Genomic DNA, 20414 nt, shown 5'->3' on the forward strand with positions numbered 1-20414 from the left:
GCTAAGTACATTGTGGAATATATTTATACATCTAATATTCAGTGATGTGAATGAATAAACTAGAAGTAAATGTATCAAAGTGGATAAGTATTTGGGAAAAAAGAAATTTGTAGAATATATCTTATATAATAATATTATAAAATACATGCCCACCCAGTGTGGCTCAGTGATAGAGCATCAACTTTATGAACCAGGAGGTTACGGTTCAATTCCAGGTCAGGACACATACCCAGCATGCAGAACACAGCCAATCAATAATTCTCTTTCATCACTGATATATATATATATATATATATTTATTGATTTCAGAGAGGAAAGGAAATTATATATATAATTTCCTTTCCTCTCTGAAATCAATAAAAATATATTTAAAAAAAAGAAATCATCCTATGTTTTCCAGAGAAATACCCATGTAGTGAACTATAAAAACATGTACAGGAGTGATGAGCGGCAGGTATAGGATAGTTACTACCACTGGGTGGTGGGAAGGGAAGGAGTGATATTGGAGAGGGTTCTTGAACTCCATTTGTGTTATTATACTTCAGCTGGGTAGCAATTTTAGGTGATTACTATAATAATTATATTTTTGTATGTTTACAATTGTATAAAGAAAAAAGGTACATTGATAAAAATATTTAAGTTGATAGTTAAAAATTATAACAATATGGTTTAAATGTCAGCAATCCTTCAGATCTGTCATTCTCTAGCATACTTGAGTAATTTTGTTTTTCACAGGTTACAGAACCTCAAATGATGTGTGGTCAATATCTCAAGCTAACATATTACCTGTAGTTTTTACTCACTCACGCCTTGTCTTGAGTCCTACCCCTAAACAAATCAAGTGCTTCCTAGGACCCAGTGTGCAGGCAGCCTGGAGCCCATCAGAGATTTTATATAAAGATTCTAATAAACATAAGAAAGCGCTGTGCTTCCCACACTGGGCTCCAAGTTTAACTACTATATGTTTTTTTTAATTTTTTATTAGATACTTCAAACATTGCACACAACATGCTAATTGTAAACAAACAGTAAATTGCCTTTCTTTGCTGACTGTTTACATAAAAGAGAAGACATTAAATATAAATCACTCACCAGACTCACCTCGCAGCTTAAACCTATAGAGGATTTGCCTTTATATAACTTGTATATTCTTTGTTTGATTCTCCTGAGGCTTAAAACATTTATTAATGTTCTCAAATGTTAGATAGCAAGGCAAAGTCATGATCCTAGAGTAAGAATCATATTGCCACTCTGCATACACAGCAAGAATTATCTATCAATGTTATATTTTATTATTATTTATCATTTATGACATTACTCCCTTAATGCAGAGTTGTTTAGAGTCATTTTATTTTTTGTTAAAGTACTTAAGCAATGAGGTTATTAAAGTCTCATTGCATTATTATATGTATTTTTTTTTAAGATTGTGATCAGCAAAAAAAAATTTAGCTCTGGGAGAATGTTTATAATGCAATTATAATTATGAATGCACATGCAAAAATGTGCAAATGGCCAATACTTTTAAAATACTAGCCAAAAAATAGTGAATTTTTTCTAAATTGCTTATTATAAGTTAGTTTTCAAGTAATTAACAAAATGATTTCCTACTTCAAACTGTTTACTTAATTGATACTTATTAGCCTCACTCAATGTGAAGATCCATGCTTTTCAATTCTACAAAGTGCAGGTATCAGTGGTATTACTCTCCTTCCTTTCTTTCATTATACAGAATCCTTTAATCAGAGTCCCAATTACATCCATGTTAAATTGTCTCATTCAGTCCCCCAGAACCCTTAAATTCCCTGACATATTTTTCATCTTGTGTAATTTCAGGTTATGCATGGTTGTGCTCTTTTGATTTCTGTGTTTCTTGGGCTCTATATCTGTTCAGTGCTGGGAAGGTGGAGTTTAAGGTTGGGTGGGGAGCATTGGAATCGAGAGTCACTCAGTCAGTTAACTGTGATTGGAAAAGTCAGATTAGAGTGCAATAAACACTAGTGTCTTGGCAATACGGATTTAAAAAACCTAAGCAACAGGTCTCCAACAGAGGTCCCACTGAGTCAGATGACAGCAGAATGAAGAGAAAGACTGAGAAAAATGCAAAAAGAACTGAGTACTTTAATGCTGGTCACAAATCAGAGGTACAGAAATTGTTTGGGGAATACTTGCCTGGCAATTAACGTTAGTGTAACATTTCTAACAGGTTAAATGGGTTACTCATGTACAGAAAATTACAAAGTTTTCAAGTTTAATGTGAATTAAAACTAAATAAAATATAAGTAACTATAAAATCCAATTTATAAATAATAAAACAATCTGCATTTATTAAAATAATATTCCATTTAGAATTTTTTTTAACAATTCTATAATTTTAGCTTCTTAATTCTAATAATCACAAACCTAAAATTTTGGGAGCTTTTTAACATTTATGTTTATTTTTTCATTTAAGAAAAAAAAATAAATGAATGAAAATATTCCTAGATAAATCTAGTTATAATAAAGAGATATAGATATATATAATTAATTTATCCTATCAACCAGGATGTCAAAGAAAAAAAAAGATTGATTATATATTTCTAAGTAAATATAGAATAATAATAGTAAAATTAGCACCTCTTTTTTTATTATTTAGCCTCAGGCATTTGTTTTGTAAATGAGAAATGCCCTGTTGCTCTTGGAGGCAGTATAACTAGGAGAGAGAAAATCAGAGTAGTCTCTAATCCTTGACATGATTCAGGACACACTACCCCAAAATCTGACACCTCTGTATATGGAAAATTTCAAGCTTAAGGAATTTGAGAAATGACATGAGCAGAAAGGACTTTATGACCTTCCACTGGAGCAAGTCATAAACCCTCATGTGAAAAATGCCCTCCCTACACCCCAAGGATAGGAGCATCTTTACCTCTGAAGAGAAAGAGACACAGAGAGGACTCTGAAGGAACCAGCCTTTGCACAACCCCTCTTTGCCCTCCTCCCATTCCACTTCCCTGCCATGTACCACACAGCTCATTCCCTTTGCTTTATCACATCTTTCCACTCTTCATCAAGCCTAGTTTAAAAACACTCAGATTTAACCATTTCTTCTGGTCTTTATTTCCTAATGAAGGCTCCCTGTAACAGAAAAGTTAAAGGAAATAAATATGCGTGCTTTTCTCCTGTTAATCTGTCTTTGTCAGTCTAATTTTCAGACCCAGGCAGGGCCCAAGAGGATCAAGGAGAACTTTTTTCCTCTTCTACATCCATAATACTGAGTTTAAAACACAGATTCCACCATGTCATGAAATAAACTAATTATTTATAAGAGCTGCATCTTAAAGATAATTTTTAGAGGACACATACACCCATACACACACACACACACACACACACACACACACACACACACACAAGCTGACATAAAAGTTTAGTTTAAATATATATAAAGAAAGCATTTGTTTTTAAAAAGTCAAGTACTGCTTTGAAAATAAAACTATGTCCCATTTTACTTTGGAAAGATAAAATAGTCTATCTTATTTTTCAAACTCGAATCTTTAATAAACTACCACATTTGGTTTAAAAGTTTTTTTGTATTTTTTCATTACATGTGTTCTATAAAAATCTGAGTTATAATTGCATGTATTAATGGATTGATGAATCAATTGAATCTTCTCTCAAACAACTGATGTAGTTTAATAAATGTCAGTGATTCTCTCCTATATGCACTAAAGGAAGTCTGAAAAGCTGTCCAGCACAACAAACTAATTTTAAATCCCATTATTATATAGATTAGCTAATGGGAAAGCATAAAGAGCTATATTAAAGAGAAAGAGAGAGAGAGAGAGAGAGAGAGAGAGAGAGAGAGAGAGAGAGAGAGAGAGAGAGAGAGAGAGAGAGAGAGAGAGAGAGAGAGAGAGGAGAGCGAGCAGGCAGTGGTGTTAGGGCTCATTATCATATTTATTCATGCATGTTTTGGTTCATTCTTTCAGCAATATTTGTTAAATTTCTGGCTTGGATAAATCTCTCCTCTAGGCACTCTTAGGGATACAAAGATGCAAATGAAGAAAGATCCTGTCCTTAAAGATATTATAATATTTTGTTGAATGTATACCTCATCTATCCACTCATTCACCTACTCTTCTTTAATAATTGTGTGTTAAGAGATGCCTGGGCTATTTATTAACTATAGAAAGTAAAAAGTTATTTAAAAAATTACCCACCATAATAAATATAACATACTCTAGTTTATTAAGGTATTCTCCAAATAGAAAGGTCTGAAAAAATATCTCTAGGAAAATAAAGACTAAATTAGAAAACATTAAAATTTCTTTAACTGACTATATCTTATGTCCTGACCAAGAGTAATACTGAAATGCTCTTTGAGGGGAATTAATTGTTATTTTTTATAATTCTCCCAAAAAAGGAAGAACAAACAGAATTAGACGTTATTCCAGGATACATAATTCTTCCAAAAAGCCAAATTCCTTCTCCTAGTCTCCCTCTAGAAAACCCTCCAAAATCAATGCCACATGACAGCTAATCTATTCATGCTTTCCTCTGTGACAGCACAACCTCAAAACTAAATAAAGACAATTATGTTCTCTCCCCAAAGGGATCCTTTTAATAGATAAGCCAATGTATATTCTTATCATTGAGGAAATCATTCTTTTTACCTCTTTGGTATTTGCTGACAACTAAATATTTTAAAGTTAATCTCCACATCCTGGAAGATGCTTTATAGTGATTAAGAGATCTTATTTGACAGAATATAGCTTGGAAAGCTAATTGCTATTATTTAGTCTCACACTTTTATTTGTCTTTATATCCTAGTTTTAAAGGGACAGAAGTCATTTTCTTAAGCATATATAACTCTTATCAGCCTTTAAGCTTTGGAAATTTTTCTACAACCTGTTGTGTGGAGACAGCTAAATAGACTGGAACCCCGGGTTCAAAGCCCTGGGAAACCTTTGGTCAGTCTCCAGATCCACTGCTTATAGTTAGCCGATCTTGCATTAAATCATTATGTTTTCTCTAAGATAGATCGAAAGGTAGATGTGAGTATTAGTGGAGATGTGGGACTCCATGATCTCTAAGGTCCCTTCTAGTGGTTCGAATGTCAGCATGGTCCAGAAATGTTAACATCCATGCAAAATCACCCATTTGCTGATGATTTCAGATGTATATTTCCTGTTTCTTTAGACCCTCGTTGATTATTATAAGCTAAAACAAGTTCCTTGGCTTGCCTTTGACCCTGAAAAAAGGTATTTTAGATAGTGGGCTTCTTAGTTGTCCTTTAAAACATGTTTCTTCTAATATTTCATTCCTGTTACTGACAAAGACTTACAATTTATGTCTGCTTTTGAGATCCTTTTCCACCATGATTTATTTTAAATAATTTTAAAATTCTGTCAATATCACCTCTGATAGAACTATGAATCATCATTATTTGTGTCCTATTCACTAAATAACAGTCAACTCATGTATATACAAATGGGCAACACTTTCACAATTTTTCCTGCCTCCCTTGCTCTGGGTGCCAAGAAATCATAAAATAATTATCCTGCCGCAGACCTTCTGTCACATAATTCCTTTGCTCAGTAATTAACAAGAAATCTCTAATACTGAGCTTCAGTACAATGTGTTATTCAAACTGGATATTATGCTGGAACAAAAGGCATAAACTGAGGATGCCCCCAGTCAATGGGGACATATGGTCCATCTAAACAGAAACAACTCAAATCTCTTTCTTTGCCTTCCAAATGCCTCCATCCACAAACTTACCCCATTCTTTCTTCCACTTCACATATATTTGTATGTATAGTGTTCCATTAAAACATTTTTTTTAGTTATTCTCACAGGATATTGCTAATTTTCAACCTTGTAGCTTCTGTAGATGCAAAGCTACAATTCTATTTTGTGATTTCTTGTTTTATACTCTGCTTCAAATCCTGGGTAAGGTCATCATTAAAGTCTGTGTGTAAGTAAGGGTGATGCATGGCATGGAGGACACTAATGGTATACTCCTGCTGGCAGTAACCTTGTATCTAATGAAGACCAGGAGGACACAGACATCTCTCTCAACTGACAATGCTCCTTTGCTCTGCCACACTTAACATGCATGAGCTTATCTCACTGTGTGTTTCAAAGTGGGGGAAGAGATTGGAACCTTTCTACAGGTGTTATACCCTACATATACATATTAGAGAATTTGAAAATAATCTTGGCTTAATACATTTGTTTTTACAACTGATTACATACTATTTTAACTATGTGACTGTATAAAATCACACATAATTATTATCTACATATATATTTAATTTGTAGACTTCAAATCAATTTAATAAGTACATATTCAGTACTTACCCTGTGTTAGTGTTTACATACTAGTATACAGAAAGAAACAAAATATTAAATATGATCAGCCCATTACATTTCTCCAGAGGCAGATTTTTTTATAAGCAGTTATTCAGTTAAAGTAGCTATTACCTTTTATTTTAGCCCAGTAGAGATAGTTCATTTAGTTGCATTCATTAATAAGTTTGTATTGTTCTCTGCATCATTAATTACATGCACAGCAGAAATATCTCTTTTATGAGAGGAGTCACCAAAATACAAAAATATAAAATTGTTATTTTAGGGTATTTTCCTCTTGCCACTTCTCATATGAATCTCTTAAAAATAATATTCAGTCTAATTTCTCTCTTCATATATACTTTGCTATTCTATTTCTGCAAAATGAGAACATTCCGTTCTATTCATTCTCCAACTTACTTTTAGAAACTGCAGAGAAGCTTAAATTAAACTGCTAAATAAATTAACTGCCATTCTTATGCACAGTTGTCAAATATACAATATTCTTGTGTCAGCTGCTCATAGGAGTAGTGCCATGCTGATGAGTGATCAGCTCTGCCTTCAGAAAATACTCCATAAGAAGGAGTATGGAAAATGGGTCAACAAAACGGAACCAGAAACATAATTACCTGGAACAGACTGGCGGGTACCAGAGGGGAGGGAGGTAGGGGTGACTGGATAAAGAAGGTGAAAGGATTACCTAAAGGACATAAATGCACACTCCATAGACAGAGACAACAGTGGGGTGAAGGCCAAGGGAGAGGAAGGTGACGGCAGGTGAGGTGAGCAAAGTGGGTGGAATGAGGGACATCTGCAATAGTATCAACATTAAACATTTTTAATTAAAAAATAAAGAAAAAGTGGGCCAGTACCATCCTGACATGTCATGTGATGATATTCAGGGTCTGCTTGCATGAGTCATTGAGGGAAAGGGAGAGGATACTGGCCACCAGATCACAATGGGATGTACAGACAGGATGGTTTCTTTGGGTCTAACACAAATTCATTGGCATTCTTTTATTGCAAATCAATAGTAAGTGTCATCAAATAGTCTTTTAAATCTGGCAGATGTCAAATGAAATTAAAATAGCTTATTCTTAACGCAGGATAATTGCAGTTAAATACTTGTGTGTCAAAAGAAGCTTTAGTACCTCCCTTTGTTTCAATTTCATTCTTTATTGGACATGGGATGAAAAATGAGATTGACCTCTGTGTTTTCATCTAGGTCTGAAATTTTGTCTTTTAATGTCTAGACTTCTGAACTGCAATAGTAACTTCTTTATTTTATATTTGTGTATGTTCCACTAATAGTCAGTTGTAGTTGGCCATAAAGCCTTGCTGTGGATCTAAGAAAAAAAAGTCCTAATTACAGATACCCAGAAGTCCAAAAGCTATCAGGTATGTGGTTCAGAAACAAACAAAGAGGGCAGGTATGTAAATTGTGCTTTGAGTCTTGGCTTTGCCTCACTTACATTTTGTTTCATAGATTTTTGCTATTGTTCTATAGATTTTATTCTGTAAAACAAAAATGTATAAGGATAGTATTTTTACATTTTAATCCCATGATCCTAATTGTTAGTGAAAAACACTAGTCCAAAGATGGGAGAGCAAGTAAACGTCTTTAAAGATAAATTAATGAATTATTTATGGCTGAGATGGGTGGGATAAAGAATATGGTTAAATAAAGATTTTGGTAAGGCAATTTGTAAAACAAACCCATGGATTACCCAGCTCTGTACTAGTATTTTGTATTTGATAAGGGGTTATTTGTACTAGGGCATAGTGATTTTCCATCATAATGTTATCCTAGAAAGGTTCAAGATCTCTTACCATATCTCCATTTTTTTTTTTAGAAGGAAGTATTGTTAATCACCTACAAGTTACTACATTAAGATTTTCTAAAATTTTTATAATTCATTGAATCATTTGCTTAGAGATACTGAATATCATAACCTGTCTCTTCCTGCCATTTTTGTAAATCTAAAATTGTTGAGTGGTAGCAATATTATGTAGTTTAACCTTAATGATAATTTACACGAGTAAGCTTTATATTATACATTTTCTTATTAAAGGATCTTTTATGTTGACAAAAATAAACTAGTTTGTCTACAGACCTGCTTTTTATATATGACCTATTGATACTGTGAACACACACGGAAAAACACTAATTAGTGTAGAGGTTAGGAACCTGGATTCTGGAGCTAGACTACTAGGTGAGGCTAGCAGGATGAACCAGTCAGATCATGAGCTAATTATATAATCTTCTTGTCCCTCATTTTACTCTAAAATAGACATAATAGTACCTTATTAGGCTGTGATAAATGAACTAAAATTTGTAAATTCTTTGAAGGTGAATGCATCAAGTTTATATATATTTTGTAAAGGCTAGCTAAAACATTGTCTTTGACTCAGTAATTTCAGAAGTCTATGAGAGGCAGGAGAACAGGATTAGGAGTAAGGACTGAAGTATCAGATAAATGGAGATTTCAATCTTTATTCCATAAAGATCTGTTTCTTCAATTGAAAAGTGGGGAGGTGTAATCCTTATAAAAGCGTCGTGTAAAAGCTGGTTCATTATCATTTGCTATTACACAGTGCCCTCTTTCATTTATACATTCTCACCTCTCAAAATTTCCAAAAGTCCTCTTCCAATTCTGATATTCCAAATAAAGTAGGCAAGTCTTTATTTATTTTAATTATATCTTTCATTATTTTATGGACTAGTATCATAAACATCTTCCCAGAAAAAAAATTAATTATAATCTTCTTTGATAACTCCCTACATGATAACCTTGCCATTTCTTTTATCAATTTTAAAATATATATTTTTATTGATTTCAGATAAGAAGGAAGTAGAATAGAGAGATAGAAACATCATTGATGACAGAGAATCATTGATCAGCTGCTTCACACTGGAAATTGAGCGCACAACTCAGACATTTGCCCTGATTGGGAATTGAACCATGGCATTCCTGGTTCATAGGTCCATGCTCAACCACGGAGCCAGGCCAGCTGGACTCTTTTACAAATTTTTAAAGCTTTTTCCTAGTCTTCTCTAATTTTATTGTGAGTTGCATAATTATTCATTTCATTATACCAAAACAAGTTACAGATTATTTTAAGTGGCCTGATGTTTAAATGTGTAACTATTAAGTTTAATTCCTTGAGTACAAATCCTGGTTTTGTTCTGTACTAGTCTAATGACTTGGCTAATTTCTTAACCTTGTGGGGCTTTTGTTTCTTCCTCTGTAAAAGAAAAAAAAAAGTGATGCTTCGTAGCGGTGTTGTAAAGATTAAACTAGTAAATGCAGATAAGCACTTGGGATTTTAACTGGCACATGATAAGTATTCAATAAATTTTGCTTGTTATTATTTTCTTACTTTAAGCAAGTAGAAGCTAGTAGCGGGTAAGGGACTAGTGAGGAATGATGACTTTTAGAGCTACAGCTGCTTTAGGTAGAATCAGGCCACAGATAGCAAGATTTTTTTTCAAAGAAAAAAAAGTATTTTATAGCTATTACATAATTTAAAAAAATAGAATTGGGCAGCCAGGAAAAAAAAATAGAATATTCAAGCTTACTCCACCCCACAGTGTTTTGTTGTTTAACTTTCTAGTATTCTGTTATACATGAGGATAGTAGAAGAAAGAGCTACAATATTGGGAATTGCATTAAATAGTTTACATTGAATAGTTTACAAAAGGAAATAATTTATCATGAAAGGCAGAGGTAGGAGCTAAAATGAAAATATATAGACTGAGTGGTGGGTGAGATTAGAGAGGAGACTATGCACTATATACTACATAGCCTATAGAAATTATCTGAAATGCATAGCTAAATATTTGTTAATAAGTAAAACCTGAAGGATATGAGACAACCAGTGGTTTTGATATTTCATTGTATAATAAAATGTTAATGCCTTGGATTTGGAACTACTAAAGAACTTGTGGTGGCTGAGTGGTTGGCTTGGACTCAGGAATAATCTGGCCATGACATCTGTCATTGCATTGATTGCCAGGATAGAGTTACATGGAATTTTTCCAGTGAGTAAATTCTTTGAGAGTAGAAACTATAGCCTCTTTCCTTTGCAGTCTCAAAGTATCATAGTGACTTGCACATACTGGATATTCAGAAATTGTTAACTAAGAAAAGGACTGATTTATTGACCATGTAATTTAACGAAATCTCCTATTTGTATTGTTACAGTTTTTACTGAAAGCATCAAATTGCATAAAAATAAAGAATGATGAATTAGTGATATATAAAATCAAGATACATGCACATGTACACATATATCTCTCCAAGCTTCAAAATTTTAGAGGACTTGCCAGTCTCACCAATGGGCTGCTGCATAAGAAAAATACCCTCATGCAAGAACTCTGGCGAGTGTTCCACATTATTACACTTTCACTACTTCATTGATATAATGTGAATATGTGTTAAGTAAATACTATTAAAATAAATTTGGAAAGAAGACATTTTGTGTACAGATTCTAAAATACCAGAAATCAAAATAAGAGCAAAAAGGAAGCTCTTGAAATGGACATGGCTCTTCTAGCAAAAGTGATGTGAGTTTCTGTTGTATTTTTTATTTTAAAAAATATATTTTATTGTTTTTTTTTACAGAAAGGAAGGGAGAGGGATAGAGAGCTAGAAACATCGATGAGAGAGAATCATCAATCAGCTGCCTCTTGCACACCCCTCACTGGGGATGTGTCCGCAACCAAGGTACATGCCCTTGACCGAAATCGAACCCAGGATTTTTCAGTCCGCAGGCCAATGCTCTATCCATTGAGCCAAACCGGTTTTGGCCTGTTGTATTTTTTAAAGTGAAAAATAAAATTACTTTTACTAATGGTGGGTAAAGAGAGAGCTCACATGGGGGAGAATCTTTTATAGCTTTTAGGGCAGCAAGCTGTTTCCAGAAGCCCCTCTGACTTGTAGTTGATAAGATGATTTAAGAGGAAAATTCATGTAAATCAAATGAAAATTAATGGAAGTAATAAAATTATTCTACAAGATAGTAAGTTCCCCAAGTGCAATGGACGTTTTTATAAAGCAAAAACACCAATTAGAAAATATAGTGGCAAAAACAATATAATTTGTAATACCAACAATAACAAAAACAAATTCTTGAGAATAAATTGAAAAAAGAATGCATGATGACTATCTGAAGAAAATTTCAAGCTTATTGAATGTGCAATGCTAAAATAACTCAATAATTAAAGAAATATATCATCTTCAGATTTAAATACTCAGTTTATTTAGAAAGTCATTTTCTTCTCAAATTAATCTATAAATTTAAAGCAATTCCAATCAAAATTTCAATATTATAGGCTCCAGAAAAATACATAGGAATAAATATTAATTAGTTTGAATAAATGTCATTGAAATATTTTTGGAAAGGATGGACTATTCAAAAATAATGTTGTGGCAATCATTTAATTATTTAAAATGAAACAAAAATTAGTTCATCTATAGTGCTCTATGCTAACAGAATTTATATAGATTAAAAATCAAAATATTAGGACTGGAGAGCCTGGGTTCATATTTTCAATAGCACTGAATGAATCCCATCATAGTTCTGTGGGCTCTCCACTATTGCAGCTGAGAAGTTCTTGTTAAGAAGTACCTGCTAGACTTCAAGATTTCAGAAGAGAGGTGGAAGTATATGGAAACTTTTATTGGACTAACAGGTTATACCACAGGTAGGGATAATGTCACAAATTAGAGCTTCTTATTCCTATGATGCTCCCATGGACTTCATTAGTTTTACCTCTTTGAATGATGAAGAAGATCCCCCCTCCCCACGCCCCTCTCCCCTCCCCCCCTCGCCCCCCGAGATAGATTCTTGGTTTGAAGAGAAGGCCTAGCTAGAGAATAAGTTTCCCAGGGAAAATGAGACATGGCTTTTTTAGGACAAAACTCCTTTAGAAAGGCAAATCCTCAGAAAGCTATTGTTACAAAGAGTCAGAAAAAGGAAATCTGGTACAATAGTCAATTCCTCCAAATGCTTGTCCTTCCGTGGAGGCCAAGGGAACCATCTCAAGAAATACTCCAACCCAGCCTCAGAGATCATCTGTCAGGCTCTCTGATGGGAAGGATTTGGCACACAAAGAAAAATACTATGTAAAAATGAAAGCTAGGCCTATGCCATGTAAACATGTGTTATTCCTATAATCATCAGTGAAATTCCACTTCTAGGAGAATGAAAGTATCTAAATATAAAAAGAGCCAGAAGAGGAAGATAGTAGTGCTCATCAAAATATGTTTGGAAAGAATGAGTCTTCCCCCAGAGAAGGACAGACATATACAAGGACAGACATACTATGCCTTGTATATCACCTGTAATGCAAATATTTCTAAAAAGTACCGAGGAGCGAGAACATGAAAATGTAGCAGAAGATAATGGAGATGCAGAAAAAATATTGAAGAGTTCAAGAAAACTTGCTCTTGCAGAAGCAGGTCAACCTGTGAAGAAATCAGTGAGCCAGGTAACTGAACAGCTGACTTCCACTTATACAGAGAGAGTGAATCAAAGAACATCCTTTGAACAAGAAGGCGTTTTAGGAAGTGAACTTTTCTTTTTATCTCTCTCTCCCTCTTCCTTCCTCTCTGATACAATAAATATAATTTCAGAAAGTGAACTTTACATTGGAATTGTAAAAGCACCCCCTATTTCCTGGCCAAGTGACCAAAAGATTAACCATTATAGCCTTTCAACCTGTCCCAAGTGAAGAAAAGAACTCTTGATGAAACAGTTTGTTCCTATGTACCTTTTACACAGCAGGTCAAAACCTTCTGTAAATGAACCTCTAATATATATATCATTTGAGGAGTAAGAAAGGAGTATCTTACTTTGCTATCCCTCCAAATCTGCTATGGCCAAGATTTCTAGTGACCCGCAGACTCCTGAGTTGCAAACCAAACAGCTTGCAAGGAGATCACAGACTCCTGTGACCTGCAAAAGTGCAGCAGACCAGGAGGCCAAGGAGCTTGGGAAACTGCAACCATATAAATTCAAAGCATGGGAACTTGATCTCAGGATTCTTGAAAGTGGGCCTATCTTGTCCAAGAAACCACCTGTGAAGCCACACCCTCAACCTACTGACTTTGATTTGGAAATTGAGGAAAGAGTCCAGGATTTCAGGTCACAGAAGAAATGAGAAGAACACTTTGAATTTCATTCCAAACCTTGCCTGACTGAGATCTTGGAAGATGCTGTGGGTGTTACTGAAAACAAAGTACTTCCAATCACTGCCCCCACGTCACTGGACTTTCCATTAAAGAACAGAATCTGCAAGCTCACCAACAGTGCGGAAGGGAAGCTGGTAGTGATAAAGAGCTCAACCTGTACCTCATTTTGGGAAGCCTTTTAAGACCCTTATTCCAGAGGCAAAAACTGTGGAAATATACCCTTTCTCTTTAGAGTATTCAGACAAAAAACGTCAGTTATGGAAGGAGAAGGAAATGAAATAATTTTAGAAACGGGAGTTGTGTGACTTCAGGGCACTTCCTTAGCCTCATTTTAACACCTGCCAGAGAAGAATGTGAAGAAGGAAATCAGGATTGAGTGGTTCTTCTAGGAGTCAGACAAAAGAGGTGCTGTGAAAGCACAGACTTGGAAGCACCAGCTGGAGGAAGAACCGAAACGGCAGGAAGAAGCAACTTGCTTCAAGACTTGTTCAAGCACCATCATATCTTGGGAGCCCTTGTTCCCAAGAAAGAGAAAAAGTCCATAGCTCAGGGCCTTTTTGGTTCTCTAGTTCAGGAACCTTTTCAGCTGGTCACTGAGAAGCGAGCCAAGGAGCTGCAAGAGCAGGTGGAGAAAATGTCTGAGGGAGGTAGAAGCCCAGAGAGACCAGCAGTTGGAGGAAGACAGGCAGCAGGAGGAAGAGCAGCAGCAGAAGGAGCTGGACATGCTATGGAAAGAACTGAAGCACAAGGCAAACCCAATATGGAATACTGGGTGTGGCGATAAAGTCACATGACACACCTCTGCCTGTGCCTGTATCTCCCCAGTTCTCCACTCCATTCCACTGCTAAACTCAGCTGTGAGCTGCAGGCACCACCTGGGAACAGAGCTGCTTTTTTCCATGAGACCAGGAGCCTTCTTTCTTTATAATGGGGGCATGGAGAGAACCCATTTCCTCAGACTTCTACCTACCCATGTCCAACACAGCATACCTAACAAGTGTGGACTCCAATGTTATTGAGAATTGTGATCCTGCACTATTGAAACCAATAATGAGACAACTCACATATGTCTCCATTGGAATCCATGTCTTTATTTTCTTCAAACCATCAGTTGACCTTTAAAATAGATTTTAACTCTGACTAGAATGCAAAGTCTTTATATCCTACAGTGTAATTTCTATTGCCTCTCCCCTTAAATCCCCCTCTTTTCTTTTCTTTTTTTTTAAATCAGAAAATGAGAATAAATACTGAGATAGGATCTAAGTCATGGCTTCAGTGAGGAATAATCAGTATACCAGATTGTTTCCTTCTTGCACAAAATGAACTTGGAGTTAAGGAGCCCTTTGCTACAAGGGGGAATGCCTCATTAACTACACAATGAGGAAGTTGAATGTGTGGACTGCTGGGGAGCCTTACAGTAGCCAGGGGCAAGCTTTTGGCAGAGCTGCTGCTGTTAAGACACATTCTTCCCTTATTGGTACTGATAATAAGAGGGGATGCAGTGTAGCACACAATTTAAGTCCTCCAGTAACATGGACTGGAATAAGTAAATTTGTCTTTTCTTCCCTGTTTTTGCTATTTGATGTTTTAAAATTTGTTAAGAACTGCTCCCCTTCCCCTTATTTTTAAGTTACCATTTATTGAGCATCTTGCTATGTTTTAGGTCATTCACTGGGTTTATACATTTACAATTTGTCATGTTATCCCTAGGAGGCGTATTATTTCAAATTTTTATTTAAAAAACAAAAACAAATTTGAGTAATAATTGCACAGTTATATGTGATCTTGCCAGCATTTAAACAAAGGGCTTTAGTTGAAGAATTCCTTACTGCAACATTCTATGAACTTCCTTTTGACCAAGCTTTGAAAACATTTTTTTTTTTTAGTTCTTGGTTTATAATTTATTTTGTTTTACATGTTATGATAGCTAAAAGTTGAGTCTATAGACAAATATTGTTATCTGTGGGATTTACTTTCCCTGATGTTCAATACCTTTCTCAAGTAGATAAACAAGATTTTCTTCTTGTTTCTTGGTGTCATTTCATATACTTTCTTAATTCATCTATAAATATTATAATAAATATTTTTTAGTATACTGGTATACAGTATTGAGATCTTAAAATGATTTTTTTTCCACATAGGTGACCAATTTTCTATATTAAACTCTCATTTTTACTAGAGAGCATCTTGAATTCATCTGTTTTATTCCACTTATTGTGTGTCTATTCTTCTACCTATATTATATTGACTTAATTATCACAGCTTTATAATTTGTGTTAGTACTTGATTGGGCAAGCTTATCATTCTTATTTTTCAAAACTTTCCTGAAAATTCTCCAAAAAACCATTGGTTTTGAAAGGTAGGGGAGGGTGGGAATAAGGGGGAGTAATCAACCAAAGAAATTATATGCATACATATAAGCATAACCAATGAACACAGACACCAGGGGGGTGAGGGCATGAGCCGGGGATGGGGGGGCAAAGGGGAATAAGGACAGATATGTAATACCTTAACCAATAAAGAAAAAAAAATTAAAGTTAAAAATAAAAAATAAACCAAGAAAGAAGACCCTTGGTAAGAGAATAGAGTTCAGAATTATTCTGTCAAAATAAAATAATATTTTTTAAAAAGTACTACACTTCTCTACAACTCTTAGTCTGCCCATCCAGAAACAAAGTACGCCTTTACATTAGTTTGTTTTCTTTATATATATTTGATGGTTTTTATAAATTTGATAATTTTTCTCATAGATCCTTTACTTTTCTTCTAGATTATTTATATATCTTGTATGTGTGTGACAAAGGAGTTGTGTGTGAGGTAAATATTACTGTAGTTAATGCCACGTTTTTCTGTTCTATTGTACCTTCTATTTGTAGTGATTGCTGGTTGCTGCTCTTTATAAGGATATTATTTGTTTTCCTTTAGCAGTAATGAAGACTATATTTTTATATCATTCAAATTCAATAGTAATTTTTAAGCACTAAGGGTCCATGGTCTATTCTATGAGTGTGAACATACAGGTAAGACAAGAATCTCTCAAAAGCATACAAAGTCTTGTAGAATTGCCTATAATCTTTATACCAGGGGCTAGGCTTAATTAAATATTGAGAAGGTATCAAAAATGGTTGGCATTTATAAAGAATAAATTAAAGTGTTTTAGAAACCTCTCTAAAATGTCAGGGACTATATTATGTTCTCAGTATCCTCACAGCATTTACCACAATCTTATCCTTAACAACAACCACAGTTGTAACAGCAACCTTAGGGATTGCAATAAAGACTAAGTATAATGCTTTTAAACTCCCAACATCCCATCAATGGGTATACTTCTCATTTCATTGATGAGGGAGCTCAACTCAGGGAATTTAAGGAACATACCTAGATACTCTGCAAATAGTTACCTGACCCAGGGTACCAACAGGTCTGAGTGCTTAATGTCTTCCACTGTGATCTGTCATAGACATGTCGTCAATGTGATGAGATGGATAAGTCAACAAGGAAAAGACTGGTCAAATTTATCTAACCTGATATATGGAATTATTTTATTTTTCTTTTGGATTTCTTACTTGATGAAAAATGATAAATTGAGATGGGGAACAGATAACAGACAAATAGTATTAAAAAAAAAAAGCAGTTTATATATCCAACAACTTCTGTTTCTTCTATTCATTTGCAAAATGTAGCACCATTCTGTCCAACATGTGACCACTTAATTTTGCATTAAAATTATTTAAAATAAAATAAAGTTAATAAGTCAGCTCCTTAGTTGCACTGGCCATATTTCAAGTGCTTAATAGCTATATGTGGCTAACAGCTATCAAATTGGGCAGTGCCAACAATTTCCATCATAGAAATATCTATTGAACAATGTTGATTTAATACATCTGACATAGAAGTCATATTCTGAAGTTATTCTACAATTTCATTTTCTCAGTGAATGTTTAAATGCACTAAATGCTTTAATTTACAAAAATAGGTAAAACACCTTCTCTTTCCTTAAATTTCTTAAAATATAGTGGGAGACAAATGCAAAGGAATCACCATTCTTGGGGATAATAATAATAGGCCCACAAGGAAATACTATACATTTTATGGTCTCATTCCTTGTTCAGATGTAAAATTGTTGCCTATTCCAACTTGATCTGGGGTGCTCTAAATTATCAATTGCCCTAACAGTCAATGCATTCAGCCCTTATTTTGACCTTAGAATTTTGCAAATTCTAGTGTGGATTTCATAGTCACCTACACAGGCTCAGAAATGCTGCCTTGCCATTTGAGTCATAATTTCTACTAATTCCTTTTATATAATAACGTTGTCAAGGGTGATCTATTTACGTCTTTGTCTTTGTTATCTAATGAAAAACAGAAAATCTTGACCAAGAATTCTCCTCATTTCATTTTGTACAAAATAACCACTATCTGCAAAACTGTCTGATTCTTTATTGTTTTATGCATTTGAAGTTTCTCACCTTTGAGCAGCTGCTGGAAAACTGTTCCTCTCTTGCTATGTGAGAGAAAGCTTGACTTCACCCTTAGTTTTTATAAACAAGCTAGAACTGCTTTTGAAAACATCTTGCTGCATAAAAATCTATCACATATGCCTCTTATATGGGCTCTCTCTTTTCCCACAATTAATGAGAATAATTTTGTTTTTCATTTTAAAAAATACAACAAAAAGTCATTTCACCTTTGCTGGAAGAGCCAAGTCCGTTTAATTAGAGCTTCCTTTTTTGCGCCTACTTTGATTTTAGGTATTTTAGAATCCATGCATAAAATGTCTCCTTTTCAAATTTATGTTTCCTAGTATTTATCTAGTACATTTTCCTAATTGACAACGAGAGCATTTTATGAAGCAACATTATTCCTGAAGACAGCCTAAAATCAGCATTATCAAATAAGGGGTAAGTCAGAATGTTAGCCAAGGACAGAGATGAAGAACTGATTAAATGTATATAAAGCATTCATCTCTTTCTGATGAAAGGTTTTCACTGAATGTTTTCCAGTTTTTACCTGAATCATCCTGTTTTCAGGACATTCATTACAGCTGTTGCCAAGTGCTATCAACCAAACAGCCAATATCGTGTTGATTGCTGCTTCCTGCTGGTTGTTGGACCCTCCTCATGCTTTCTAATCCATGCAAAATCAGCCATGGCTCGTTTCTCACATTCTCTTTTTCTCACTGTCTATCTAGATAAACATTTCTCTCTTGTTTTCAGGCCTGGATGATTTATTTTAATGCCAAGCAAACGACTGAACACTAAAATTCAGTATGCCACATCGCCCAGTACAATTTTTAATAAACTGACCATGGTCAGTTGTTTTTTAGGTAGTTTTTCTTCATATAAATAGAAACAATACATCAATTGAAATAAATGGAACCAAAAAACCCACTGGATTAGCATACAAATTATTTGAGGTACTCATTCTCTTTTCCTCCACTGTCCCAAACCAGCACTGTGCTTTGCTAGGCCAGCCTGACACATACTATGGTAACTACTGAGTAACAGCTTGCCATTGTCACTTGCAATTTCACTCTCAACCCTCCACCTTCCCACAAAGGATTCCTACACCTAATCTAGGACCACCTGGCTGCCTTTTCCCCTCTCTCCCTCATTCCTCTTACTTCAAGAATTTTACAGGAAGGATCCGTTTTAGGTAATTAATTAGGGCCTCAATCAAGAGCACATGTGTCAAACACAAGGCCCGCGGGCCAAATCCAGCCCACCAGGCCTTGCAATGTGGCCCGCACCATGCTGTCATCACTGCACTCCGCTGTCAGTTTATGACATTGTCAGTTTATGACTGTTCAGTAAACCATTCGGACCGCGATTTAGGCTGGATTTTAGATTTTGGCCCCTTCTCTGATTGAGTTCGACACCCCTAATCAAGAGGATTCAATACTGCAACATTTTTCTTTATTCCTCACAATTCCTATCACTTTGCCTCCATTAAAATGTATTTCCTCTGTGCCTTCTGTTCTGGTCTCTGATAGTCGATAATAACGTTTTTCACATATATGGTTAGAAGAACCCCATCCTATGTTTTTGTTTGGAGACATCTCACATTTATGGTTTCTCTCTTCACCAACTAATTCTTCCTTTATATAAGGTGGTCCTCTTGTCTCATTGAGCAGAGTTTGTGGGTTGAGGGCTTAAGTCCTCTGTAGCTTGCTAGGTAAGTATCTGCTTTGTAGACTATTCCATTTATTATCTTACATTAGTGGAAGAGAAATATGAGATATTACATGTCATCAAACATCTAAATCTGGGCATGTGCCCTAGGAATCAAACCAATAACCTCTTGTTTCATGGGTCTATGCTTAACCACTGAGCAACGTCAGCCAAGCAACCCCTTAGCTATTTTTTACACAAATGTAGAAGCAATTCAGTGGAGGAAAGGTAATGTTTTCAACAAATGGAGCTGGAGGAATTAGGCATCCCATCCTTAGCAGAAAACTAAACAAAGAAACAAGAACACTTGACCTGAACCTTGCGCATTGTATTTAAATTAATTTGAAATGTATTACAAGTTTAAATGTAAAATATAAGGCTATATTTTTTAAAATAGGATAATATCTTCAAGATCTAGATTTAATACAATCATGACCCATCAAAGGAAAAATGGATAACTTAGACTTAATTTAAACTAAAAAAAACTTTGATAAATAGACAAGCTACAGAGTGGGAGAAAACATTTACACATAACCAACACATAACCAACAAAGGCCTAGTCTATCCATACTATATAACTCAAGAAGGTCAGCAGTAAGAGAAATAAGTAACTCAATTAGAAAATAGACAAGAACATGTACAGATAGTACACTTGAGGGGATATACTTATGGCAAATAATCATATGAAAACATGTTCAAGTGTATTGACAATTAGGGA

The 20414-nt window shown here is 34.7% G+C and overlaps 1 protein-coding gene and 1 pseudogene across 7 annotated transcripts in view; one reads left to right on the forward strand and one right to left on the reverse strand.

The window, feature by feature from the left end:
* Positions 1–20414, reverse strand: part of KCNH7 (potassium voltage-gated channel subfamily H member 7) — a 397831-nt gene that overhangs the window by 220054 nt on the left and 157363 nt on the right. The gene's annotated exons all lie outside the window — the stretch shown is intronic.
* Positions 12680–14375, forward strand: LOC311626884 (targeting protein for Xklp2-like; annotated as a pseudogene). Its single transcript has 2 exons — positions 12680–12823; positions 12999–14375. The product of its transcript is annotated as a targeting protein for Xklp2-like (transcript).

This window comes from Pipistrellus hanaki, assembly GCF_964339955.1.
Source record: "Pipistrellus hanaki genome assembly, chromosome: 8".
NCBI classification, from domain to species: domain Eukaryota; kingdom Metazoa; phylum Chordata; class Mammalia; order Chiroptera; family Vespertilionidae; genus Pipistrellus; species Pipistrellus hanaki.